The sequence below is a fragment of the Carcharodon carcharias genome (assembly GCF_017639515.1).
Source record: "Carcharodon carcharias isolate sCarCar2 chromosome X unlocalized genomic scaffold, sCarCar2.pri SUPER_X_unloc_12, whole genome shotgun sequence".
Lineage (NCBI taxonomy): Eukaryota > Metazoa > Chordata > Chondrichthyes > Lamniformes > Lamnidae > Carcharodon > Carcharodon carcharias.
In genome coordinates, this window is record NW_024470867.1 from 162,501 (window position 1) to 190,380 (window position 27,880).

The window sequence follows — 27,880 nt, forward strand, 5'->3', positions numbered from 1 at the left end:
GAGGGGGAGGGAGGGAGGGAGGGAAGGAGAGGGAGGGGGAGAGAGAGAGAGAGGGAGGGAGTGAGGGGAAGAGGGAGGGGGAAGAGGGAGGGGGAGCGAGGGTTGGGGAGAGGGTGGGAGAGAGGCAGGGAGATAGAGGGAGGGACGAAGTGGGAGAGGGAGGGAGAGGAAGGGAGAGGGAGGGAGGGAGGCGGACAGAGAGGGAGGGAGGGAGAGACAAAGAGAGAGAGAGTGGGAGGCGGAGAGACACAGAGAAAGGGGGAGAAAAGACGCAGAGGTAGAGAGATTGAGAGAGAGGGAGACCGAGACAGAGAGAGAGAGAGACAGAGACAGAGACAGAGACAGAGAGACAAAGAGACAGGCAGAGACAGAGAGAGACACAGAGACAGAAAGAGACAGAGAGACAGCGGAAGAGGGAGAGAGAGAAACAGAGACAGAGGGAGAGGCAGAGAGAGAGACAGAGAGAGAGAGAGACGGAGGGAGAGACAGAGAGAGAGACAGAGAGACACGGAGACAGAGAGAGAGAGACAGGGAGAGGGAGAGAGAGAGAGAGACAGAGAGAGAGAGAGAGAGAGACGGAGGGAGAGAGAGAGACAGAGAGAGACAGAGAGAGAGACAGAGAGAGAGAGAGAGAGAGACAGAGAGAGAGAGAGACGAAGGGAGAGACAGAGAAAGACACAGAGACAGAGAGAGAGAGACAGAGAGAGAGAGACAGAGAGAGAGACAGAGAGAGACAGAGACAGAGGGAGAGAGAGAGACAGAGGGAGAGGCAGAGGGTGGGAACGAGGGAAACAGGGAGAGAGAGAGAGAGAGAGAAAGACAGAGAGTGCGAGAAAGAGGAAGCGAAAGAGAGGAACTCACCTCGACACAGTACTGCCTTTATTCCGACACACGGTGCTCCTGTCTGCTTGTCTCTCCCTCTCTCTCTCTCTCTCTCTCTCTCTCTATTTCTTTCTCCTTCACTCCGTTTCTCTAACCCGAGTACTCCATCACACACTGAGTCTTTCACAGTCTCTCTGCATCATGTGATGCAACCCTGCAAACATGATTCACATATTTTACAAAAACCACAGAATGACTGCAGGCAGAAAAGTAAAATAATTCCACAGACTGCGAAAAGTTACTGAATTAACCCCTCCATGCCCACAGACGGACACAGCTCCTCCCTCCACCCCCCAACACACCGCGACACAGACACAGACTCCTCCTTACTTCAACCATGACACTCCCAGGAAATGTGTCCCAGGGAGAGTCAGTGTGTGTGTGTGTGTGTGTGTGGGACCCATACCCCAGTGAGAGTCAGTGTGTGTGGGACCCGAACCCCAGTGAGAGTCTGTGTGTGTGGGACCCGAATCACAGTGAGAGTGAGTGTGTGTGGGACCCGTAGCCCAGTGAGAGTCAGAGTGTGTGGGTCGCGTACCCCAGTGAGAGTCAGCGTGTGTGTGGGACCCATACCCCAGTGAGAGTCAGTGTGTGGGGGACCCGAACCCCAGTAAGAGTCAGTGTGTGTGGTAACCGTACCCCAGTGAGAGTCAGTGTGTGTGGGACCCGTACCCCAGTGAGAGTCAGTGTGTGTGGGACCCGTACCCCAGTGAGAGTCAGTGCGTGTGGTACCCGAACCCCAAAGAGAGTCTGTGTGTGTGGGATCTGTACCCCAGTGAGAGTCAGTGTGTGTGGGACCCGAACCCCAGTGAGAGTCAGTGTGTGTGGGACCCGTACCCCAGTGAAAGTCAGTGAATGTGGGACCCGTACCCCAGTGAGAGTATGTGTGTGTGTGATACGTAACCCAGTGAGAGTCAGTGAATGTGGGACCTGTACCCCAGTGAGATTCAGTGTGTGTGGGACCCGTACCCCAGTGAGAGACAGTGTGTTTGTGATACATACCCCAGTGAGAGTCAGTGAATGTGGGACACTCACCCCAGTGAGAGTCTGTGTGTCTGTGACCCATACCCAAGTGAGAGTCAGTGTGTGTGTGGGACCCGTACCCCAGTGAGAGTCAGTGTGTGTGTGGTAACCGTACCCCAGTGAGAGTCAGTGTGTGTGGTAACCGTACCCCAGTGAGAGTCAGTGTGTGTGGGACCCGTACCACAGAGAGAGTCAGTGCGTGTGGGACCCGAACCCCAGTGAGAGTCTGTGTGTGTGGGACCCGTACCCCAGTGAGAGTCAGTGCGTGTGGGAACCGAACCCCAGTGAGATTCAGTGTGCGTGGGACCTGTACCCCAGTGAAAGTCAGTGAATGTGGGACCTGTACCCCAGTGAGATACAATGTGTGTGTGATACTTACTCCAGTGAGAGTCAGCGTGTGTGTGGGACCCGTACCCCAGTGAGAGACAGTGTGTGTGGGACCCTAACTCCAGTGAGAGTCAGCGTGTGTGTGGGACCCGTACCCCAGTGAGAGTCAGTGTGTGTGGGACACGTACCCCAGTGAGAGTCAGTGTGTCTGGGACCCGTACCCCAGTGAGAGTCAGTGTGTGTGGGACCTGTACCCCAGTGACAGTCAGTGTGTGTGGGACCCGTACCCCAGTGAGAGTCAGTGTGTGTGGGACCCGAACCCCAGTGAGAGTCAGTGTGTGAGTGATACGTACCCCAGTGAGAGTCAGTGAATGTGGGACACACACCCCAGTGAGAGTCAGTGTGTATGTGACCCATACCCCAGTGAGAGTCAGTGTGTGTGGGACCCGTACCCCAGTGAGAGTCAGTGTGTGTGGGACCCGAACCCCAGTGAGAGTCTGTGTGTGTGGGACCCGAACCCCAGTGAGTCAGTGTGTGTGGGACCCGAACCCCAGTGAGAGTCAGTGTGTGTGGGACTGTACCCCAGTGAGAGTCAGTGTGTGTGGGACACGTACCCCAGTGAAAGTCAGTGTGTGTGGGACCTGTACCCCAGTGAGAGACAGTGCGTGTGGAACTGTATCCCGATGAGAGTCAGTGTGTGTGGGACGCGTAACCGAGTGAGATGTGTTTGTCAGGGACCTGTATCCAAGTGAGAGTCAGTGTGTCAGGGACCCATACCACAGTGAGAGTCAGAGTGTGTGGGACCCATACCCCAGTGAGAGTCAGTGTGTGTGGGACCTGTACCCCAGTAAGAGTCAGTGTGTGTGGTGAACGTACCCCAGTGAGAGTCAGTGTGTGAGGGGCACGTACCCCAGTGAGAGACAGTTTATGTGTGCCCTGTACGCCAGTGAGAGTCAGTGTGTGTGGAACCCATACCCCAGTGAGAATCAGTGTGTGTGGGACCCGTATCCAAGTGAGAGTCAGTGAGTGTGGGACCCGTAACCCTGTGAGAGTCAGTGTGTGTGGGTCACGTACCCCAGTGAGAATCAGTGTGTGTGGGACATGTACCCCAGTGAGGGTCAGTGTATGTGTGCACTGTACACCAGTGAATGTCAGTGTGTGAGGGACCCGAACCCCAGTGAGAGTCAGTGTGTGTGGGACCCGTACCCCAGTGAGAGTCAGTGTGTGTGGTACTCATACCCCAGTGACAGTCAGTGGGTGGGGGACACGTATCCCAGTGACAGTCAGTGTGTGGGGGACACGTATCCCAGTGAGAGTCAGTATGTGTGGGATCCGTACGAGTCAGTGTGTGTGGGACCCGTACCCCAGTGAGAGTCAGTGTGTGTGGGACCCGTAACCCAGAGAAAGTCACAGTGTGGGGACCCATACCCCAGTGAGAGTCAGTGTGTGTGGGACCCGTACCCCAGTGAGAGTCAGAGCGTGTTGGACCCGTACCCGAGTGAGAGTCAGTGTGTTTGGGACCCGTACCACAGTGAGAGGCAGTGTGTGTGGGACCCGTACCCCAGAGAGTCAGTGTGTGTGGGACCCGTACCCCAGTGAGAGTCAGTGTGTGTGGGACCCGTACCCCAATGAGAGTCTGTGTGTGTGGGACCCGTACCCCAGTGAGAGTCTGTGTGTGTGGGACCCTTACCCCAGTGAGAGTCAGTGTGTGTGGGACCCGAACCCCAGTGAGAGTCAGTGTGTGTGGGACCCGTAACCCAGAGAGAGACACAGTGTGGGGACCCATACCCCAGTGAGAATCAGTGTGTTTGGGACCCGTACCCCAGTGAGAGTCAGAGCGTGTTGGACCCATACCCGAGTGAGAGTCAGTGTGTGTGGGACCCGAACCCCAGTGAGAGTCAGTGTGTGTGGGACTCGTATCCCAGTGAGAGTCAGTGTGTGTCGGACCCGTACCCCAGTGAGAGTCAGTGTGTGTGGGATCCGTACCCCAGTCAGAGTCAGTGTGTGTGGGACTCGTTTCCCAGTGAGAGTCAGTGTGTGTGGGACCCATACCCCAGTGAGAGTCAGTGTGTGTGGGACCCGTAACCCAGTGACAGTCAGTGTGTGTCGGACCCGTACACCAGTGAAAGTCAGTGTGTGTGGGACTCGTACCCGAGTGAATGTCAGTGTGTGAGGGACCCGAACCCCAGTGAGAGTCAGTGTGTGTGGGACCTGTACCCCAGTGAGAGTCAGTGTGTGTGGTACCCATACCCCAGTGACAGTCAGTGTGTGGGGGACACGTATCCCAGTGACAGTCAGTGTGTGGGGGACACGTATCCCAGTGAGAGTCAGTATGTGTGGGATCCGTACGAGTCAGTGTGTGTGGGACCCGTACCCCAGTGAGAGTCAGTGTGTGTGGGACGCGTAACCCAGAGAAAGTCACAGTGTGGGGACCCATACCCCAGTGAGAGTCAGTGTGTGTGGGACCCATACCCCAGTGAGAGTCAGAGCGTGTTGGACCCGTACCCCAGTGAGAGTCAGTGTGTGTGGGACCCGTACCCCAGTGAGAGTCAGTGTGTGTGGGACCCGTACCCCAGTGAGAGTCAGTGTGTGTGGGACCCGTACCCCAGTGAGAGTCAGTGTGTGTGGGACCCGTACCCCAGTGAGTGTCTGTGTGTGTGGGACCCTTACCCCAGTGAGAGTCAGTGTGTGTGGGACCCGTACCCCAGTGAGAGTCAGTGTGTGTGGGACCCGTAACCCAGAGAGACACACAGTGTGGGGACCCATACCCCAGTGAGAGTCAGTGTGTGTGGGACCCGTACCCCAGTGAGAGTCAGAGCGTGTTGGACCCGTACCCGAGTGAGAATCAGTGTGTTTGGGACGCGTACCCCTGTGAGAGTCAGTGTGTGTGGGACCCGAACCCAAGTGAGAGTCAGTGTGTGTGGGACTCGTATCCCAGTGAGAGTCAGTGTGTCTCGGACCCGTACCCCAGTGAGAGTCAGTGTGTGTGGGATCCGTACCCCAGTCAGAGTCAGTGTGTGTGGGACTCGTATCCCAGTCAGAGTCAGTGTGTGTGGGACCCATACCCCAGTGAGAGTCAGTGTGTGTGGGACCCGTACCCCAGTGAGAGTCAGTGTGTGTCGGACCCGTACCCCAGTGAAAGTCAGTGTGTGTGGGACTCGTATCCCAGTGAGTGTCAGTGTGTGTGGGATCTGTACCTCAGTGAGAGTCAGTGTGTGTGGGATCCGTACCCCAGTGAGAGTCAGTGTGTGTGGGACCCGTACCCCAGTTAGAGTCAGTGTGTGTGGGACCCGTACCCCAGTGAGAGTCAGTGTGTGTGGGACCCGTACCCCAGTGAGAGTCAGTGTGTGTGGGACCTGTACCCCAGTGAGAGTCAGTGTGTGTGGTACCCGAACTCCAGTGAGAGTCAGTGTTTGTGGGACCCGAACCCCAGTGAGAGTCAGTGAATGTGGGACACACACCCCAGAGAGAGTCAGTGTGTGTCGGAGCTGTACCCCAGTGAGAGTCAGTGTGTGTGGGACGCGTAACCCAGTGAGAGTCAGTGGGTGTGGGACCTGTACCCCAGTGAGAGTCACTGTGTATGGTGAACGTACCCCAGTGAGAGTCAGTGTGTGTAGGACCCGTACCCCAGTGAGAGTCAGTGTATGTGGGACCCGTACCCCAGTGAGAGTCAGTGTATGTGGGACCCTTACCCCAGTGAGAGTCAGTGTGTGTGGGACCCGTACCCCAGTGAGAGTCAGTGTGTGTGGGACCCGTAACCCAGAGAGACACACAGTGTGGGGACCCATACCCCAGTGAGAGTCAGTGTGTGTGGGACCCGTACCCCAGTGAGAGTCAGAGCGTGTTGGACCCGTACCCGAGTGAGAGTCAGAGTGTTTGGGACGCGTACCCCTGTGAGAGTCAGTGTGTGTGGGACCCGAACCCCAGTGAGAGTCAGTGTGTCTGGGACTCGTATCCCAGTGAGAGTCAGTGTGTCTCGGACCCGTACCCCAGTGAGAGTCAGTGTGTGTGGGATCCGTACCCCAGTCAGAGTCAGTGTGTGTGGGACTCGTATCCCAGTGAGAGTCAGTGTGTGTGGGACCCATACCCCAGTGAGAGTCAGTGTGTGTGGGACCCGTACCCCAGTGAGAGTCAGTGTGTGTCGGACCCGTACCCCAGTGAAAGTCAGTGTGTGTGGGACTCGTATCCCAGTGAGTGTCAGTGTGTGTGGGATCTGTACCTCAGTGAGAGTCAGTGTGTGTGGGATCCATACCCCAGTGAGAGTCAGTGTGTGTGGGACCCGTACCCCAGAGAGAGTCAGTGTGTGTGGGACCCGTACCCCAGTGAGAGTCAGTGTGTGTGGGACCCGTACCCCAGAGAGAGTCAGTGTGTGTGGGATCTGTACCTCAGTGAGAGTCAGTGTGTGTGGGATCCATACCCCAGTGAGAGTCAGTGTGTGTGGGACCCGTACCCCAGTGAGAGTCAGTGTGTGTGGGACCCGTACCCCAGTGAGAGTCAGTGTGTGTGGGACCCGTACCCCAGAGAGAGTCAGTGTGTGTGGGACCCGTACCCCAGTGAGAGTCAGTGTGTGTGGGACCCGTACCCCAGTGAGAGTCAGTGTGTGTGGGACCTGTACCCCAGTGAGAGTCAGTGTGTGTGGTACCCGAACCCCAGTGAGAGTCAGTGTTTGTGGGACCCGAACCCCAGTGAGAGTCAGTGAATGTGGGACACACACCCCAGAGAGAGTCAGTGTGTGTCGGAGCTGTACCCCAGTGAGAGTCAGTGTGTGTGGGACGCGTAACCCAGTGAGAGTCAGTGGGTGTGGGACCTGTACCCCAGTGAGAGTCAATGTGTATGGTGAACGTACCCCAGTGAGAGTCAGTGTGTGTAGGACCCGTACCCCAGTGAGAGTCAGTGTATGTGGGACCCGTACCCCAGTGAGAGTCAGTGTATGTGGGACCCGTACCCCAGTGAGAGTCAGTGTGTGTGGGACCCGTACCCCAGTGAGAGTCAGTGTGTGTGGGACAAGTACCCCAGGGAGATTCAGTGTGTGTGGGACCCGTACCCCAGTGAGAGTCAGTGTGTGTGGGACACGTACCCCAGTGAGAGTCAGTGTGTGTGTGGGACACGTACCCCAGTGAGAGTCAGTGTGTGTGGGACCCGTACCCCAGTGACAGTCAGTGTGTGTGGGACCCGTATCCAAGTGAGAGTCAGTGTGTGTGGGCCCCGTACCCCAGTGAGAGTCAGTGTGTGTGGGACACGTACCCCAGTGAGAGTCAGTATGTGTGGGACCCGTACCCCAGTGAGAGTCAGTGTGTGTGGTGAACGTACCCCAGTGAATGTCAGTGTGTGAGGGACACGTAACCCAGTGAGAGTCAGTGTGTGTAGTGAACGTACCACAGTGATAGTCACTGTGTGTGGGACCCATACCCAAGTGAGAGTCAGTGTGTGTGGGATCCGTACCCCAGTGAGAGTCAGTATGTGTGGGACCCGTACCCCAGTGAGAGTCAGTGTGTGTGTGACCCATACCCCAGTGAGAGTCAGTGTGTGGGATCCGTACCCCAGTGAGAGTCAGTGTGTGTGGGACCCGTACCCCAGTTAGAGTCAGTGTGTGTGGGACCCGTACCCCAGTGAGAGTCAGTGTGTGTGGGACCCGTACCCCAGTGAGAGTCAGTGTGTGTGGGACCTGTACCCCAGTGAGAGTCAGTGTGTGTGGTACCCGAACTCCAGTGAGAGTCAGTGTTTGTGGGACCCGAACCCCAGTGAGAGTCAGTGAATGTGGGACACACACCCCAGAGAGAGTCAGTGTGTGTCGGAGCTGTACCCCAGTGAGAGTCAGTGTGTGTGGGACGCGTAACCCAGTGAGAGTCAGTGGGTGTGGGACCTGTACCCCAGTGAGAGTCACTGTGTATGGTGAACGTACCCCAGTGAGAGTCAGTGTGTGTAGGACCCGTACCCCAGTGAGAGTCAGTGTATGTGGGACCCGTACCCCAGTGAGAGTCAGTGTATGTGGGACCCTTACCCCAGTGAGAGTCAGTGTGTGTGGGACCCGTACCCCAGTGAGAGTCAGTGTGTGTGGGACCCGTAACCCAGAGAGACACACAGTGTGGGGACCCATACCCCAGTGAGAGTCAGTGTGTGTGGGACCCGTACCCCAGTGAGAGTCAGAGCGTGTTGGACCCGTACCCGAGTGAGAGTCAGAGTGTTTGGGACGCGTACCCCTGTGAGAGTCAGTGTGTGTGGGACCCGAACCCCAGTGAGAGTCAGTGTGTCTGGGACTCGTATCCCAGTGAGAGTCAGTGTGTCTCGGACCCGTACCCCAGTGAGAGTCAGTGTGTGTGGGATCCGTACCCCAGTCAGAGTCAGTGTGTGTGGGACTCGTATCCCAGTGAGAGTCAGTGTGTGTGGGACCCATACCCCAGTGAGAGTCAGTGTGTGTGGGACCCGTACCCCAGTGAGAGTCAGTGTGTGTCGGACCCGTACCCCAGTGAAAGTCAGTGTGTGTGGGACTCGTATCCCAGTGAGTGTCAGTGTGTGTGGGATCTGTACCTCAGTGAGAGTCAGTGTGTGTGGGATCCATACCCCAGTGAGAGTCAGTGTGTGTGGGACCCGTACCCCAGAGAGAGTCAGTGTGTGTGGGACCCGTACCCCAGTGAGAGTCAGTGTGTGTGGGACCCGTACCCCAGAGAGAGTCAGTGTGTGTGGGATCTGTACCTCAGTGAGAGTCAGTGTGTGTGGGATCCATACCCCAGTGAGAGTCAGTGTGTGTGGGACCCGTACCCCAGAGAGAGTCAGTGTGTGTGGGACCCGTACCCCAGTGAGAGTCAGTGTGTGTGGGACCCGTACCCCAGAGAGAGTCAGTGTGTGTGGGACCCGTACCCCAGTGAGAGTCAGTGTGTGTGGGACCCGTACCCCAGTGAGAGTCAGTGTGTGTGGGACCTGTACCCCAGTGAGAGTCAGTGTGTGTGGTACCCGAACCCCAGTGAGAGTCAGTGTTTGTGGGACCCGAACCCCAGTGAGAGTCAGTGAATGTGGGACACACACCCCAGAGAGAGTCAGTGTGTGTCGGAGCTGTACCCCAGTGAGAGTCAGTGTGTGTGGGACGCGTAACCCAGTGAGAGTCAGTGGGTGTGGGACCTGTACCCCAGTGAGAGTCAATGTGTATGGTGAACGTACCCCAGTGAGAGTCAGTGTGTGTAGGACCCGTACCCCAGTGAGAGTCAGTGTATGTGGGACCCGTACCCCAGTGAGAGTCAGTGTATGTGGGACCCGTACCCCAGTGAGAGTCAGTGTGTGTGGGACCCGTACCCCAGTGAGAGTCAGTGTGTGTGGGACAAGTACCCCAGGGAGATTCAGTGTGTGTGGGACCCGTACCCCAGTGAGAGTCAGTGTGTGTGGGACACGTACCCCAGTGAGAGTCAGTGTGTGTGTGGGACACGTACCCCAGTGAGAGTCAGTGTGTGTGGGACCCGTACCCCAGTGACAGTCAGTGTGTGTGGGACCCGTATCCAAGTGAGAGTCAGTGTGTGTGGGCCCCGTACCCCAGTGAGAGTCAGTGTGTGTGGGACACGTACCCCAGTGAGAGTCAGTGTGTGTGGGACCCGTACCCCAGTGAGAGTCAGTGTGTGTGGTGAACGTACCCCAGTGAATGTCAGTGTGTGAGGGACACGTAACCCAGTGAGAGTCAGTGTGTGTAGTGAACGTACCACAGTGATAGTCACTGTGTGTGGGACCCATACCCAAGTGAGAGTCAGTGTGTGTGGGATCCGTACCCCAGTGAGAGTCAGTATGTGTGGGACCCGTACCCCAGTGAGAGTCAGTGTGTGTGTGACCCATACCCCAGTGAGAGTCAGTGTGTGGTGAACGTATCCCAGTGAGAGTCAGTGTGTGTGGGACCTGTACCCCAGTGAGAGTCAGTGTGTGGAACTGTACCCCAGAGAGAGTCAGTGTGTGCGGGACCCGTAACCCAGTGAAAGTCAGAGTGTGTGAGACCCGTACCCCAGTGAGAGTCAGTGCGTGTGGAACTGTAACCTGGTCAGAGTCAGTGTGCGTGGGAACCGTACCCCAGTGAGAGTCAGTGTGTGTGGGAACCGTACCCCAGTGAGGGGTCAGTGTGTGAGGGATCCGTACCCCAGTGAGAGACAGTGTGTGTGGCAACCGTACCCCAGTGAGAGTCAGTGTGTGTGGGACCCGTACCCCAGTGACAGACAGTGTGTGTGGGACCCGTACCCCAGTGAGAGTCAGTGTGTGTGGGACCCATACCCCAGTGAGAGACAGTGTGTTTGGGACCCGTACCCCAGTGAGAATTAATGTGTGTGAGACGCGTTCCCCAGTGAGAGTCAGTGTGTGTGGGACCCGTACCCCAGTGAGAGTCAGTGTGTGTGGGACCCGTACCCCAGTGAGAGACAGAGAGTGTGGGACCCGTACCCCAGTGAGAGTCAGTGTGTGTGGGTCCCATACCCCAGTGAGAGTTAGTGGGTGTGGGACCCGTACCCCAGTGTGAGTCAGTGTGTGTGGTACCCGTACCCCAGTGACAGTCAGTGTGTGGGGGCCACGTATCCCAGTGAGAGTCAGTATGTGTGGGATCCGTACGAGTCAGTGTGTGTGGGACCCGTACCCAAGTGAGAGTCAGTGTGTTTGGGACCCGTAACCCAAGGAAAGTCACAGTGTGGGGACCCGTACCCCAGAGAAAGTCAGTGTGTGTGGGACTCGTATCCCAGTGAGTGTCAGTGTGTGTGGGATCTGTACCTCAGTGAGAGTCAGTGTGTGTGGGATCCGTACCCCAGTGAGAGTCAGTGTGTGTGGGACCCGTACCCCAGAGAGAGTCAGTGTGTGTGGGACCCGTACCCCAGTGAGAGTCAGTGTGTGTGGGACCCGTACCCCAGTGAGAGTCAGTGTGTGTGGGACCTGTACCCCAGTGAGAGTCAGTGTGTGTGGTACCCGAACCCCAGTGAGAGTCAGTGTTTGTGGGACCCGTACCCCAGTGAGAGTCAGTGTGTGTGGGACCCATACCCCAGTGAGAGTCAGTGTGTTTGGGACCCGTACCCCAGTGAGAATTAATGTGTGTGAGACGCGTTCCCCAGTGAGAGTCAGTGTGTGTGGGACCCGTACCCCAGTGAGAGTCAGTGTGTGTGGGACCCGTACCCCAGTGAGAGACAGAGAGTGTGGGACCCGTACCCCAGTGAGAGTCAGTGTGTGTGGGTCCCATACCCCAGTGAGAGTTAGTGGGTGTGGGACCCGTACCCCAGTGTGAGTCAGTGTGTGTGGTACCCGTACCCCAGTGACAGTCAGTGTGTGGGGGCCACGTATCCCAGTGAGAGTCAGTATGTGTGGGATCCGTACGAGTCAGTGTGTGTGGGACCCGTACCCAAGTGAGAGTCAGTGTGTTTGGGACCCGTAACCCAGAGAAAGTCACAGTGTGGGGACCCGTACCCCAGTGAGAGTCAGTGTGTGTGGGACCCGTACCCAAGTGAGAGTCAAAGTTTGTGGTACCCGTACCCAAGTGAGAGTCAGTGTGTGTGGGACCCGTACCCCAGTGAGAGTCAGTGTGTGAGGGACCCGTACCCCAGTGAGAGTCAAGGTCTGTGAGAGACGCGTTCCCCAGTGAGAGTCAGAGCGTGTTGGACCCGTACCCCAGTGAGAGGCAGTGTGTGTGGGATCCGTACCCCAGTGAGAGTCAGTGTGTGTGTGGGACCCGTACCCCAGAGAGAGTCAGTGTGTGTCGGACCCGTACCCCAGTGAGAGGCAGTGTGTGTGGGACCCGTACCCCAGTGAGAGTCAGTGTGTGTGTGGGACCCGTACCCCAGATAGAGTCAGTGTGTGTCGGACCCGTACCCCAGTGAGAGTCAGTGTGTGTGGGACGCGTAACCCAGTGAGAGTCAGTGTGTGTGGGACCCGTACGCCAGTGAGAGTTAGTGTGTGTGGGACCCGTACCCCAGTGTGAGTCAGCGTGTGTGGAACCCGTACCCCAGTGACAGTCAGTGTGTGGGGGACCCGTATCCCAGTGAGAGTCAGTGTGTGTGGGACGCGTAACCAAGTGAGAGTCAGTGGGTGTGGGACCTGTACCCCAGTGAGAGTCAATGTGTATGGTGAACTTACCCCAGTGAGAGTCAGTGTGTGTAGGACCCGTACCCCAGTGAGAGTCAGTGTATGTGGGACCCGTACCCCAGTGAGAGTCAGTGTATGTGGGACCCGTACCCCAGTGAGAGTCAGTGTGTGTGGGACCCGTACCCCAGTGAGAGTCAGTGTGTGTGGGACAAGTACCCCAGGGAGATTCAGTGTGTGTGGGACCCGTACCCCAGTGAGAGTCAGTGTGTGTGGGACACGTACCCCAGTGAGAGTCAGTGTGTGTGTGGGACACGTACCCCAGTGAGAGTCAGTGTGTGTGGGACCCGTAGCCCAGTGACAGTCAGTGTGTGTGGGACCCGTATCCAAGTGAGAGTCAGTGTGTGTGGGCCCCGTACCCCAGTGAGAGTCAGTGTGTGTGGGACACGTACCCCAGTGAGAGTCAGTGTGTGTGGGACCCGTACCCCAGTGAGAGTCAGTGTGTGTGGTGAACGTACCCCAGTGAATGTCAGTGTGTGAGGGACACGTACCCCAGTGAGAGTCAGTGTGTGTAGTGAACGTACCACAGTGATAGTCACTGTGTGTGGGACCCATACCCAAGTGAGAGTCAGTGTGTGTGGGATCCGTACCCCAGTGAGAGTCAGTGTGTGTGGGACCCGTACCCCAGTGAGAGTCAGTGTGTGTGTGACCCATACCCCAGTGAGAGTCAGTGTGTGGTGAACGTATCCCAGTGAGAGTCAGTGTGTGTGGGACCTGTACCCCAGTGAGAGTCAGTGTGTGGAACTGTACCCCAGAGAGAGTCAGTGTGTGCGGGACCCGTAACCCAGTGAAAGTCAGAGTGTGTGAGACCCGTACCCCAGTGAGAGTCAGTGCGTGTGGAACTGTAACCTGGTCAGAGTCAGTGTGCGTGGGAACCGTACCCCAGTGAGAGTCAGTGTGTGTGGGAACCGTACCCCAGTGAGAGTCAGTGTGTGAGGGATCCGTACCCCAGTGAGAGACAGTGTGTGTGGGAACCGTACCCCAGTGAGAGTCAGTGTGTGTGGGACCCGTACCCCAGTGACAGACAGTGTGTGTGGGACCCGTACCCCAGTGAGAGTCAGTGTGCGTGGGACCCGTACCCCAGTGAGAGACAGTGTGTTTGGGACCCGTACCCCAGTGAGAATTAATGTGTGTGAGACGCGTTCCGCAGTGAGAGTCAGTGTGTGTGGGACCCGTACCCCAGTGAGAGTCAGTGTGTGTGGGACCCGTACCCCAGTGAGAGACAGAGAGTGTGGGACCCGTACCCCAGTGAGAGTCAGTGTGTGTGGGTCCCATACCCCAGTGAGAGTTAGTGGGTGTGGGACCCGTACCCCAGTGTGAGTCAGTGTGTGTGGTACCCGTACCCCAGTGACAGTCAGTGTGTGGGGGCCACGTATCCCAGTGAGAGTCAGTATGTGTGGGATCCGTACGAGTCAGTGTGTGTGGGACCCGTACCCAAGTGAGAGTCAGTGTGTTTGGGACCCGTAACCCAGAGAAAGTCACAGTGTGGGGACCCGTACCCCAGTGAAAGTCAGTGTGTGTGGGACTCGTATCCCAGTGAGTGTCAGTGTGTGTGGGATCTGTACCTCAGTGAGAGTCAGTGTGTGTGGGATCCGTACCCCAGTGAGAGTCAGTGTGTGTGGGACCCGTACCCCAGAGAGAGTCAGTGTGTGTGGGACCCGTACCCCAGTGAGAGTCAGTGTGTGTGGGACCCGTACCCCAGTGAGAGTCAGTGTGTGTGGGACCTGTACCCCAGTGAGAGTCAGTGTGTGTGGTACCCGAACCCCAGTGAGAGTCAGTGTTTGTGGGACCCGAACCCCAGTGAGAGTCAGTGAATGTGGGACACACACCCCAGAGAGAGTCAGTGTGTGTCGGAGCTGTACCCCAGTGAGAGTCTGTGTGTGTGGGACGCGTAACCCAGTGAGAGTCAGTGGGTGTGGGACCTGTACCCCAGTGAGAGTCAATGTGTATGGTGAACGTACCCCAGTGAGAGTCAGTGTGTGTAGGACCCGTACCCCAGTGAGAGTCAGTGTATGTGGGACCCGTACCCCAGTGAGAGTCAGTGTATGTGGGACCCGTACCCCAGTGAGAGTCAGTGTGTGTGGGACCCGTACCCCAGTGAGAGTCAGTGTGTGTGGGACGCGTAACCCAGTGAGAGTCAGTGGGTGTGGGACCTGTACCCCAGTGAGAGTCAATGTGTATGGTGAACGTACCCCAGTGAGAGTCAGTGTGTGTGGGACAAGTACCCCAGGGAGATTCAGTGTGTGTGGGACCCGTACCCCAGTGACAGTCAGTGTGTGGGGGACCCGTATCCCAGTGAGAGTCAGTGTGTGTGGGACGCGTAACCAAGTGAGAGTCAATGGGTGTGGGACCTGTACCCCAGTGAGAGTCAATGTGTATGGTGAACTTACCCCAGTGAGAGTCAGTGTGTGTAGGACCCGTACCCCAGTGAGAGTCAGTGTATGTGGGACCCGTACCCCAGTGAGAGTCAGTGTATGTGGGACCCGTACCCCAGTGAGAGTCAGTGTGTGTGGGACCCGTACCCCAGTGAGAGTCAGTGTGTGTGGACAAGTACCCCAGGGAGATTCAGTGTGTGTGGGACCCGTACCCCAGTGAGAGTCAGTGTGTGTGTGGGACACGTACCCCAGTGAGTGTCAGTGTGTGTGGGACACGTACCCCAGTGAGAGTCAGTGTGTGTGGGACCCGTAGCCCAGTGACAGTCAGTGTGTGTGGGACCCGTATCCAAGTGAGAGTCAGTGTGTGTGGGCCCCGTACCCCAGTGAGAGTCAGTGTGTGTGGGACACGTACCCCAGTGAGAGTCAGTGTGTGTGGGACCCGTACCCCAGTGAGAGTCAGTGTGTGTGGTGAACGTACCCCAGTGAGATGTCAGTGTGTGAGGGACACGTACCCCAGTGAGAGTCAGTGTGTGTAGTGAACGTACCACAGTGATAGTCACTGTGTGTGGGACCCATACCCAAGTGAGAGTCAGTGTGTGTGGGATCCGTACCCCAGTGAGAGTCAGTGTGTGTGGGACCCGTACCCCAGTGAGAGTCAGTGTGTGTGTGACCCATACCCCAGTGAGAGTCAGTGTGTGGTGAACGTATCCCAGTGAGAGTCAGTGTGTGTGGGACCTGTACCCCAGTGAGAGTCAGTGTGTGGAACTGTACCCCAGAGAGAGTCAGTGTGTGCGGGACCCGTAACCCAGTGAAAGTCAGAGTGTGTGAGACCCGTACCCCAGTGAGAGTCAGTGCGTGTGGAACTGTAACCTGGTCAGAGTCAGTGTGCTTGGGAACCGTACCCCAGTGAGAGTCAGTGTGTGTGGGAACCGTACCCCAGTGAGAGTCAGTGTGTGAGGGATCCATACCCCAGTGAGAGACAGTGTGTGTGGGAACCGTACCCCAGTGAGAGTCAGTGTGTGTAGGACACGTACCCCAGTGAGAGTCAGTGTGTGTAGTGAACGTACCACAGTGATAGTCACTGTGTGTGGGACCCATACCCAAGTGAGAGTCAGTGTGTGTGGGATCCGTACCCCAGTGAGAGTCAGTGTGTGTGGGACCCGTACCCCAGTGAGAGTCAGTGTGTGTGTGACCCATACCCCAGTGAGAGTCAGTGTGTGGTGAACGTATCCCAGTGAGAGTCAGTGTGTGTGGGACCTGTACCCCAGTGAGAGTCAGTGTGTGGAACTGTACCCCAGAGAGAGTCAGTGTGTGCGGGACCCGTAACCCAGTGAAAGTCAGAGTGTGTGAGACCCGTACCCCAGTGAGAGTCAGTGCGTGTGGAACTGTAACCTGGTCAGAGTCAGTGTGCGTGGGAACCGTACCCCAGTGAGAGTCAGTGTGTGTGGGAACAGTACCCCAGTGAGAGTCAGTGTGTGAGGGATCCGTACCCCAGTGAGAGACAGTGTGTGTGGGAACCGTACCCCAGTGAGAGTCAGTGTGTGTGGGACCCGTACCCCAGTGACAGACAGTGTGTGTGGGACCCGTACCCCAGTGAGAGTCAGTGTGCGTGGGACCCGTACCCCAGTGAGAGACAGTGTGTTTGGGACCCGTACCCCAGTGAGAATTAATGTGTGTGAGACGCGTTCCGCAGTGAGAGTCAGTGTGTGTGGGACCCGTACCCCAGTGAGAGTCAGTGTGTGTGGGACCCGTACCCCAGTGAGAGACAGAGAGTGTGGGACCCGTACCCCAGTGAGAGTCAGTGTGTGTGGGTCCCATACCCCAGTGAGAGTTAGTGGGTGTGGGACCCGTACCCCAGTGTGAGTCAGTGTGTGTGGTACCCGTACCCCAGTGACAGTCAGTGTGTGGGGGCCACGTATCCCAGTGAGAGTCAGTATGTGTGGGATCCGTACGAGTCAGTGTGTGTGGGACCCGTACCCAAGTGAGAGTCAGTGTGTTTGGGACCCGTAACCCAGAGAAAGTCACAGTGTGGGGACCCGTACCCCAGTGAAAGTCAGTGTGTGTGGGACTCGTATCCCAGTGAGTGTCAGTGTGTGTGGGATCTGTACCTCAGTGAGAGTCAGTGTGTGTGGGATCCGTACCCCAGTGAGAGTCAGTGTGTGTGGGACCCGTACCCCAGAGAGAGTCAGTGTGTGTGGGACCTGTACCCCAGTGAGAGTCAGTGTGTGTGGGACCCGTACCCCAGTGAGAGTCAGTGTGTGTGGGACCTGTACCCCAGTGAGAGTCAGTGTGTGTGGTACCCGAACCCCAGTGAGAGTCAGTGTTTGTGGGACCCGAACCCCAGTGAGAGTCAGTGAATGTGGGACACACACCCCAGAGAGAGTCAGTGTGTGTCGGAGCTGTACCCCAGTGAGAGTCAGTGTGTGTGGGACGCGTAACCCAGTGAGAGTCAGTGGGTGTGGGACCTGTACCCCAGTGAGAGTCAATGTGTATGGTGAACGTACCCCAGTGAGAGTCAGTGTGTGTAGGACCCGTACCCCAGTGAGAGTCAGTGTATGTGGGACCCGTACCCCAGTGAGAGTCAGTGTATGTGGGACCCGTACCCCAGTGAGAGTCAGTGTGTGTGGGACCCGTACCCCAGTGAGAGTCAGTGTGTGTGGGACGCGTAACCCAGTGAGAGTCAGTGGGTGTGGGACCTGTACCCCAGTGAGAGTCAATGTGTATGGTGAACGTACCCCAGTGAGAGTCAGTGTGTGTGGGACAAGTACCCCAGGGAGATTCAGTGTGTGTGGGACCCGTACCCCAGTGACAGTCAGTGTGTGGGGGACCCGTATCCCCAGTGAGAGTCAGTGTGTGTGGGACGCGTACCCAAGTGAGAGTCAGTGGGTGTGGGACCTGTACCCCAGTGAGAGTCAATGTGTATGGTGAACTTACCCCAGTGAGAGTCAGTGTGTGTAGGACCCGTACCCCAGTGAGAGTCAGTGTATGTGGGACCCGTACCCCAGTGAGAGTCAGTGTATGTGGGACCCGTACCCCAGTGAGAGTCAGTGTGTGTGGGACCCGTACCCCAGTGAGAGTCAGTGTGTGTGGGACAAGTACCCCAGGGAGATTCAGTGTGTGTGGGACCCGTACCCCAGTGAGAGTCAGTGTGTGTGGGACACGTACCCCAGTGAGTGTCAGTGTGTGTGTGGGACACGTACCCCAGTGAGAGTCAGTGTGTGTGGGACCCGTAGCCCAGTGAGAGTTAGTGTGTGTGGGACCCGTACCCCAGTGTGAGTCAGCGTGTGTGGAACCCGTACCCCAGTGACAGTCAGTGTGTGGGGGACCCGTATCCCAGTGAGAGTCAGTGTGCGTGGGACCCGTACCCCAGTGAGAGTCAGTGTGTGTGGGATCCGTACCCCACTGAGAGTCTGTGTGTGTGGGACCCATACCCCAGTTAGAGTCAGTGTGCGTGGGACCCGTACCCCAGTGAGAGTCAGTGTGTGTGGGATCCGTACCCCACTGAGAGTCTGTGTGTGTGGGACCCATACCCCAGTTAGAGTCAGTGTGTGTGGGAACCGCACCAGAGTGAGAGTCAGTGTGTGTGGGACCCGTACCCCAGTGAGAGTCATTGTATGTGGGACCCGTACCCCAGTGAGAGTCAGTGTGAGTGAGACCGATACCCCAGTGAGAGACACTGTGTTTGGAACTGTATACCGATGAGAGTCAGTGTTTGTGGGACGAGTAACCGAGTGATATCTGTGTGTCAGGGACCCCTACCCCAAAGAGAGTCAGTGTGTGTGGGACCCCTACCCCAGTGAGAGTCAGTGTGTGTGTGACCCCTACCCCAGTGAGAGTCAGAGTGTCAGGGAACCATACGCCAGTGAGAGTCAGTGTGTGTCGGACCCGTACCCCAGTGAGAGTCAGTGTGTGTGGGACTCGTATCCCAGTGAGAGTCAGTGTGTGTGGGACCTGTACCCCAGTGAGAGTCTGTGTGTGAGGGACCTGTACACCAGTGAGAATCTGCGTGTGTGGGACCCGTACCCCAGTGAGAGTCAGTGTGTGTGGTACCCGAACCCCAGAGCGAGTCAGTGTGTGTGGGACCCGTACCCCAGTGAATGTCAGAGTTTGTGGGACCCGAACCCCAGTGAGAGTCAGTGTGTGTGGGACTCGTAACCCCGTGAGAGTCAGTGTTTGTGGGACCCGAACCCCAGTGAGAGTCAGTGTGTGTGTGATACGTACCCCAGTGAGAGTCAGTGAATGTGGGACACACACCCCAGAGAGAGTCAGTGTGTGTGGGAGCTGTACCCCAGTGAGAGTCAGTGTGTGTGGGACGCGTAACCCAGTGAGAGTCAGTGTGTGTGGGACCTGTACCCCAGTGAGAGTCAGTGTGTGTAGGACCCATACCCCAGTGAGAGTCAGTGTATGTGGGACCCGTACCCCAGTGAGTGTCAGTGTGTGTGGGACCCGTACCCCAGTGAGAGTCAGTGCGTGTGGAACTGTAACCTGGTCAGAGTCAGTGTGCGTGGGAACCGTACCCCAGTGAGAGTCAGTGTGTGTGGGAACCGTACCCCAGTGAGAGTCAGTGTGTGAGGGATCCGTACCCCAGTGAGAGACAGTGTGTGTGGGAACCGTACCCCAGTGAGAGTCAGTGTGTGTGGGACCCGTACCCCAGTGACAGACAGTGTGTGTGGGACCCGTACCCCAGTGAGAGTCAGTGTGCGTGGGACCCGTACCCCAGTGAGAGACAGTGTGTTTGGGACCCGTACCCCAGTGAGAATTAATGTGTGTGAGACGCGTTCCGCAGTGAGAGTCAGTGTGTGTGGGACCCGTACCCCAGTGAGAGTCAGTGTGTGTGGGACCCGTACCCCAGTGAGAGACAGAGAGTGTGGGACCCGTACCCCAGTGAGAGTCAGTGTGTGTGGGTCCCATACCCCAGTGAGAGTTAGTGGGTGTGGGACCCGTACCCCAGTGTGAGTCAGTGTGTGTGGTACCCGTACCCCAGTGACAGTCAGTGTGTGGGGGCCACGTATCCCAGTGAGAGTCAGTATGTGTGGGATCCGTACGAGTCAGTGTGTGTGGGACCCGTACCCAAGTGAGAGTCAGTGTGTTTGGGACCCGTAACCCAGAGAAAGTCACAGTGTGGGGACCCGTACCCCAGTGAAAGTCAGTGTGTGTGGGACTCGTATCCCAGTGAGTGTCAGTGTGTGTGGGATCTGTACCTCAGTGAGAGTCAGTGTGTGTGGGATCCGTACCCCAGTGAGAGTCAGTGTGGGTGGGACCCGAACCCCAGTGAGAGTCAGTGGGTGTGGGACCTGTACCCCAGTGAGAGTCAGTGTGTGTGGGACCTGTACCCCAGTGAGAGTCAGTGTGTGTGGGACGCGTAACCCAGTGAGAGTCAGTGGGTGTGGGACCTGTACCCCAGTGAGAGTCAATATGTATGGTGAACGTACCCCAGTGAGAGTCAGTGTGTGTAGGACCCGTACCCCAGTGAGAGTCAGTGTATGTGGGACCCGTACCCCAGTGAGAGTCAGTGTATGTGGGACCCGTACCCCAGTGAGAGTCAGTGTGTGTGGGACCCGTACCCCAGTGAGAGTCAGTGTGTGTGGGACGCGTAACCCAGTGAGAGTCAGTGGGTGTGGGACCTGTACCCCAGTGAGAGTCAATGTGTATGGTGAACGTACCCCAGTGAGAGTCAGTGTGTGTGGGACAAGTACCCCAGGGAGATTCAGTGTGTGTGGGACCCGTACCCCAGTGAGAGTCAGTGTGTGTGGGACACGTACCCCAGTGAGAGTCAGTGTGTGTGTGGGACACGTACCCCAGTGAGAGTCAGTGTGTGTGGGACCCGTACCCCAGTGAGAGTCAGTGTGTGTGGGACCCGTATCCCAGTGAGAGTCAGTGTGTGTGGGCCCCGTACCCCAGTGAGAGTCAGTGTGTGTGGTGAACGTACCCCAGTGAATGTCAGTGTGTGAGGGACACGTACCCCAGTGAGAGTCAGTGTGTGTAGTGAACGTACCACAGTGATAGTCACTGTGTGTGGGACCCATACCCAAGTGAGAGTCAGTGTGTGTGGGATCCGTACCCCAGTGAGAGTCAGTGTGTGTGGGACCCGTACCCCAGTGAGAGTCAGTGTGTGTGTGACCCATACCCCAGTGAGAGTCAGTGTGTGGTGAACGTATCCCAGTGAGAGTGAGTGTGTGTGGGACCTGTACCCCAGTGAGAGTCAGTGTGTGGAACTGTACCCCAGAGAGAGTCAGTGTGTGCGGGACCCGTAACCCAGTGAAAGTCAGAGTGTGTGAGACCCGTACCCCAGTGAGAGTCAGTGCGTGTGGAACTGTAACCTGGTCAGAGTCAGTGTGCTTGGGAACCGTACCCCAGTGAGAGTCAGTGTGTGTGGGAACCGTACCCCAGTGAGAGTCAGTGTGTGAGGGATCCATACCCCAGTGAGAGACAGTGTGTGTGGGAACCGTACCCCAGTGAGAGTCAGTGTGTGTGGGACCCGTACCCCAGTGACAGACAGTGTGTGTGGGACCCGTACCCCAGTGAGAGTCAGTGTGTGTGGGACCCATACCCCAGTGAGAGACAGTGTGTTTGGGACCCGTACCCCAGTGAGAATTAATGTGTGTGAGACGCGTTCCCCAGTGAGAGTCAGTTTGTGTGGGACCCGTACCCCAGTGAGAGTCAGTGTGTGTGGGACCCGTACCCCAGTGAGAGACAGAGAGTGTGGGACCCGTACCCCAGTGAGAGTCAGTGTGTGTGGGTCCCATACCCCAGTGAGAGTTAGTGGGTGTGGGACCCGTACCCCAGTGTGAGTCAGTGTGTGTGGTACCCGTACCCCAGTGACAGTCAGTGTGTGGGGGCCACGTATCCCAGTGAGAGTCAGTATGTGTGGGATCCGAACGAGTCAGTGTGTGTGGGACCCGTACCCAAGTGAGAGTCAAAGTTTGTGGTACCCGTACCCAAGTGAGAGTCAGTGTGTGTGGGACCCGTACCCCAGTGAGAGTCAGTGTGTGAGGGACCCGTACCCCAGTGAGAGTCAAGGTCTGTGAGAGACGCGTTCCCCAGTGAGAGTCAGAGCGTGTTGGACCCGTACCCCAGTGAGAGGCAGTGTGTGTGGGATCCGTACCCCAGTGAGAGTCAGTGTGTGTGTGGGACCCGTACCCCAGAGAGAGTCAGTGTGTGTCGGACCCGTACCCCAGTGAGAGGCAGTGTGTGTGGGACCCGTACCCCAGTGAGAGTCAGTGTGTGTGTGGGACCCGTACCCCAGAGAGAGTCAGTGTGTGTCGGACCCGTACCCCAGTGAGAGTCAGTGTGTGTGGGACTCGTAACCCAGTGAGAGTCAGTGTGTGTGGGACCCGTACCCCAGTGAGAGTTAGTGTGTGTGGGACCCGTACCCCAGTGTGAGTCAGCGTGTGTGGAACCCGTACCCCAGTGACAGTCAGTGTGTGGGGGACCCGTATCCCAGTGAGAGTCAGTGTGCGTGGGACCCGTACCCCAGTGAGAGTCAGTGTGTGTGGGATCCGTACCCCACTGAGAGTCTGTGTGTGTGGGACCCATACCCCAGTTAGAGTCAGTGTGTGTGGGAACCGCACCAGAGTGAGAGTCAGTGTGTGTGGGACCCGTACCCCAGTGAGAGTCATTGTATGTGGGACCCGTACCCCAGTGAGAGTCAGTGTGAGTGAGACCGATACCCCAGTGAGAGACACTGTGTTTGGAACTGTATACCGATGAGAGTCAGTGTTTGTGGGACGAGTAACCGAGTGATATCTGTGTGTCAGGGACCCCTACCCCAAAGAGAGTCAGTGTGTGTGGGACCCCTACCCCAGTGAGAGTCAGTGTGTGTGGGACATGTACCCCAGTGAGAGTCAGTGTGTGTGTGACCCCTACCCCAGTGAGAGTCAGAGTGTCAGGGAACCATACCCCAGTGAGAGTCAGTGTGTGTCGGACCCGTACCCCAGTGAGAGTCAGTGTGTGTGGGACTCGTATCCCAGTGAGAGTCAGTGTGTGTGGGACCTGTACCCCAGTGAGAGTCTATGTGTGAGGGACCTGTACACCAGTGAGAATCTGCGTGTGTGGGACCCGTACCCCAGTGAGAGTCAGTGTGTGTGGTACCCGAACCCCAGAGCGAGTCAGTGTGTGTGGGACCCGTACCCCAGTGAATGTCAGTGTTTGTGGGACCCGAACCCCAGTGAGAGTCAGTGTGTGTGGGACTCGTAACCCCGTGAGAGTCAGTGTTTGTGGGACCCGAACCCCAGTGAGAGTCAGTGTGTGTGTGATACGTACCCCAGTGAGAGTCAGTGAATGTGGGACACACACCCCAGAGAGAGTCAGTGTGTGTGGGAGCTGTACCCCAGTGAGAGTCAGTGTGTGTGGGACGCGTAACCCAGTGAGAGTCAGTGTGTGTGGGACCTGTACCCCAGTGAGAGTCAGTGTGTGTAGGACCCATACCCCAGTGAGAGTCAGTGTATGTGGGACCCGTACCCCAGTGAGTGTCAGTGTGTGTGGGACCCGTACCCCAGTGAGAGTCAGTGCGTGTGGAACTGTAACCTGGTCAGAGTCAGTGTGCGTGGGAACCGTACCCCAGTGAGAGTCAGTGTGTGTGGGAACCGTACCCCAGTGAGAGTCAGTGTGTGAGGGATCCGTACCCCAGTGAGAGACAGTGTGTGTGGGAACCGTACCCCAGTGAGAGTCAGTGTGTGTGGGACCCGTACCCCAGTGACAGACAGTGTGTGTGGGACCCGTACCCCAGTGAGAGTCAGTGTGCGTGGGACCCGTACCCCAGTGAGAGACAGTGTGTTTGGGACCCGTACCCCAGTGAGAATTAATGTGTGTGAGACGCGTTCCGCAGTGAGAGTCAGTGTGTGTGGGACCCGTACCCCAGTGAGAGTCAGTGTGTGTGGGACCCGTACCCCAGTGAGAGACAGAGAGTGTGGGACCCGTACCCCAGTGAGAGTCAGTGTGTGTGGGTCCCATACCCCAGTGAGAGTTAGTGGGTGTGGGACCCGTACCCCAGTGTGAGTCAGTGTGTGTAGGACCCGTACCCCAGTGACAGTCAGTGTGTGGGGGCCACGTATCCCAGTGAGAGTCAGTATGTGTGGGATCCGTACGAGTCAGTGTGTGTGGGAGCCGTACCCCAGTGAGAGTCAGTGTGTTTGGGACCCGTACCCCAGTGAGAATCAGTGTGTGTGAGACAGGTACCCCAGTGAGAGTCAGTGTGCGTGGGACCCGTACCCCAGTGAGAGTCAGCGTGTGTGGGACCCGTACCCCAGTGAGAGTCAGTGTGTGTGGGACCCGTACCCCAGTGTGAGTCAGTGTGTGGGACCCGTACCCCAGTGAGAGTCAGTGTGTGTTTGGGACCCGTAACCCAGTGAGAGTCAGTGCGTGTGGAAAACGTACCCCAGTGAGAGTCAGTATGTGTGGGAAACTTACCCCAGTGAGAGCCAGTGTGTGTGGGAGCTGTACCCCAGTGCGAGTAAGTGTGTGTGTAGGACCCGTACCCCAGTGAGAGTCAGTGTGCGTGGGACCCGTACCCCAGTGAGAGTCAGTGTGTGTGGGACGCGGACCCCAGTGAGAGTCAGAGTGTGTGGGACCCGTACCCCAGTGAGAGTCAGTGTGTGTGGGACCCGTACCCCAGTGACAGTCAGCGTGTGTGGGACCTGTACCCCAGTGAGAGTCAGTGTGTGTGGGACCCGTACCCCAGTGTGAGTCAGTGTGTGGGGGACCCGTATCCCAGTGAGAGTCAGTGTGTGTGGGACCCGTACCCCAGTGAGAGTCTGTGTGTGTGGAACCCGTACCCCAGTGACAGTCAGTGTGTGTGGGACCCGTACCCAAGTGAGAGTCACTGTGTTTGGGACCCGTACCCCAGTGAGAGTCAGTGTGTGTGGGACCCGTACCCCAGAGAGAGTCAGTGTGTGTGGTACCCGAACCCCAGTGAGAGTCATTGTTTGTGGCACCCGAACCCCAGTGAGAGTCAGTGTGTGTGTGATACGTACCCCAGTGAGAGTAAGTGAATGTGGGACACACACCCCAGAGAGAGTCAGTGTGTGTGGGAGCTGTACCCCAGTGAGAGTCAGTGTGTGTGGGACGCGTAACCCAGTGAGAGTCAGTGTGTGTGGGACCCGTACCCCAGTGAGAGTCAGTTTATGCGTGCCCTGTACCCCAGTGAGTGTCAGTGTGTGTGGGACCCTTACACCAGTGAGAGTCGGTGTTTGTGGGAGCCGTACCCCAGTGAGAGTCAGTGTGCGTGGGACCCGTACCCCAGTGAGAATCAGTGTGTGTGAGACCCGTACCCCAGTGAGAGTCAGTGTGCGTGGGACCCGTACCCCAGTGAGAGTCAGCGTGTGTGGGACCTGTACCCCAGTGAGAGTCAGTGTGTGTGGGACCCGTACCCCAGTGTGAGTCAGTGTGTGGGGGACCCGTATCCCAGTGAGAGTCAGTGTGTGTGGGACCCGTACCCCAGTGAGAGTCAGTGTGTGTGGAACCCGTACCCCAGTGACAGTCAGTGTGTGTGGGACCCGTACCCAAGTGAGAGTCACTGTGTTTGGGACCCGTACCCCAGAGAAAGTCACAGTGTGGCGACCCGTACCCCAGTGAGAGTCAGTGTGTGTGGGACGAGTAACCGAGTGATATCTGTGTGTCAGGGACCCCTACCCCAGTGATAGTCAGTGTGTGTGGGACCCGTACCCCAGTGAGAGTCAGTGTGTGTGGGACAAGTACCCCAGTGAGAGTCAGTTTATGTGTGCCCTGTACCCCAGTGAGTGTCAGTGTGTGTGGGACCCTTACACCAATGAGAATCGGTGTTTGTGGGAGCCGTACACCACTGAGAGTCAGTGAGTGTGGGACCCGTATCCCTGTGAGAGTCAGTGCGTGTGGGACCCGTAACCCAGTGAGAATCAGTGTGTGTGGGACCCGTACCCCAGTGAGAGTCAGTGTGTGTGGGACCCGTACCCCAGTTAGAGTCCGTGTGTGTTTGGGACCCCTACCCCAGTGAGAGTCAGTGCGTGTGGGACCCGTACCCCAGCGAGAGTCAGTGTGTTTGGGACCCGTACCCCTGTAAGAGTCAGTGTGTGTGGGAAACGTACCCCAGTGATAGTCCATGTGTGTGTGACACGTGCCCCAGGGAGATTCAGTGTGTGTGGGACCCGTACCCCAGTGAGAGACAGTGTGTGTGTGATACATACCCCAGTGAGAGTCAGTGTGTGTGGGACCCGTACCCAAGTGAGAGTCAGTGTGTGCGCCCTGTACCCCAGTGAGAGTCAGTGTGTGTGGGATCCGTACCCCAGTGACAGTCAGTGTGTGTGGGACCCGTACCCCAGTGAGAGTCAGTGTGTGTGTGACCCATACCCCAGTGAGAGTCAGTGCATGATGTACCTGTACCCCAGTGAGAGTCAGCGTGTGGTGAACGTACCCCAGAGAGAGTCATTGTGTGTGGGACCCGTAACCCAGTGAAAGTCAGAGTGTGTGGGACCCGTACCCCAGTGAGAGTCAGTGTGTGAGGGACCCGTACCCCAGTGAGAGTCAGTGTGTTTGGGACCCGTACCCCAGTGAGAGTCAGTGTGTGTGGGACCCGTATCCAAGTGAGAGTCAGTGTGTGTGGGCAACGTACCCCAGTGAGAATCAGTGTGTGTGGGACAAGTACCCCAGGGAGATTCAGTGTTTGTGGGACCCGTACCCCAGTCAGAGTGTGTGTGTCGGACCCGTACCCCAGGGAGAGTCAGTGTGTGTGGGACCCGTATCCAAGTGAGAGTCAGTGTGTGTGGGACACGTACCCCAGTGAGAGTCAGTGTGTGTGGGACCCGTGCCCCAGTGAGAGACAGTGTGTGTAGTGAACGTACCACATTGACAGTCAGTGTGTGTGGGACCCATACCCAAGTGAGAGTCAGTGTGTGTGGGATCCGTACCCCAGTGACAGTCAGTGTGTGTGGGACCCGTACCCCAGTGAGAGTCAGTGTGTGTGGGATCCGTACCCCAGTGAGAGTCAGTGTGTGTGGGACCCAAACCGCAGTGAGAGTCAGTGTGTGTGGAACCCGTACCCCAGTGAGAGTCAGTGTGTCTGGGACCCGTACCCCAGTGAGAGTCAGTGTGTGTGGGACCCGTACCCCAGTGAGAGTCTGTGTGTGAGGGACCCGTACCCCAGTGAGAGTCAGTGTGTGTGGGACCTGTACCCCAGTGATAGTCTGTGTGTGAGGGACCTGTACCCCAGTGAGAATCTGCGTGTGCGGGACCCGTACCCCAGTAAGAGTCAGTGTGTGTGGTACCCGAACCCCAGTGAGAGTCAGTGTGTGTGGGACAAGTACCCCAGTGAGAGTCAGTTTATGTGTGCCCTGTACCCCAGTGAGTGTCAGTGTGTGTGGGACCCTTACACCAATGAGAGTCGGTGTTTGTGGGAGCCGTACACCACTGAGAGTCAGTGAGAGTGGGACCCGTATCACTGTGAGAGTCAGTGCGTGTGGGACCCGTACCCCAGTGAGAGTCAGTGTGTGTGGGACCCGTACCCCAGTGAGAGTCCGTGTGTGTTTGGGACCCCTACCCCAGTGAGAGTCAGTGTGTGTGGGAGCCGTACCCCATTGAGAGTCAGTGTGTTTGGGACCTGTACCCCTGTAAGAGTCAGTGTGTGTGGGAAACGTACCCCAGTGATAGTCCATGTGTGTGTGACACGTGCCCCAGGGAGATTCAGTGTGTGTGGGAACCGTACCCCAGTGAGAGACAGTGTGTGTGGGACCCGTACCCCAGTGAGAGTCAGTGTGTGTGGGACCTGTACCCCGGTGAGAGTCAGTGTGTGTGGTACCCGTAACCCAGTGACAGTCAGTGTGTGTGTGATACATACCCCAGTGAGAGTCAGTGTGTGTGGGACCCGTACCCAAGTGAGAGTCAGTGTGTGCGCCCTGTACCCCAGTGAGAGTCAGTGTGTGTGGGATCCGTACCCCAGTGACATTCAGTGTGTGTGGGATCCGTACCCCAGTGAGAGTCAGTGTGTGTGTGACCCATACCCCAGTGAGAGTCAGTGCTTGAGGGACCTGTACCCCAGTGAGAGTCAGTGTGTGGTGAACGTACCCCAGAGAGAGTCAGTGTGCGTGGGAACCGTACCCCAGTGAGAGTCAGTGTGTGTGGGACCCGTACCCCAGTGAGAGTCAGTGCGTGTGGAACTGTAACCTGGTCAGAGTCAGTGTGCGTGGGAACCGTACCCCAGTGAGAGTCAGTGTGTGTGGGAC

The 27,880-nt window shown here is 57.1% G+C and overlaps 1 long non-coding RNA gene across 1 annotated transcript in view; it reads right to left on the reverse strand.

Annotated features, from left to right (window-relative positions):
- LOC121275078 overlaps positions 1-27,880 on the reverse strand; it is a 206,462-nt gene that overhangs the window by 106,327 nt on the left and 72,255 nt on the right. The window contains exon 2 of the long non-coding RNA XR_005942353.1: positions 862-1,036. This is a non-coding gene — a long non-coding RNA (uncharacterized LOC121275078). The remainder of the gene's footprint in view (positions 1-861; positions 1,037-27,880) is intronic.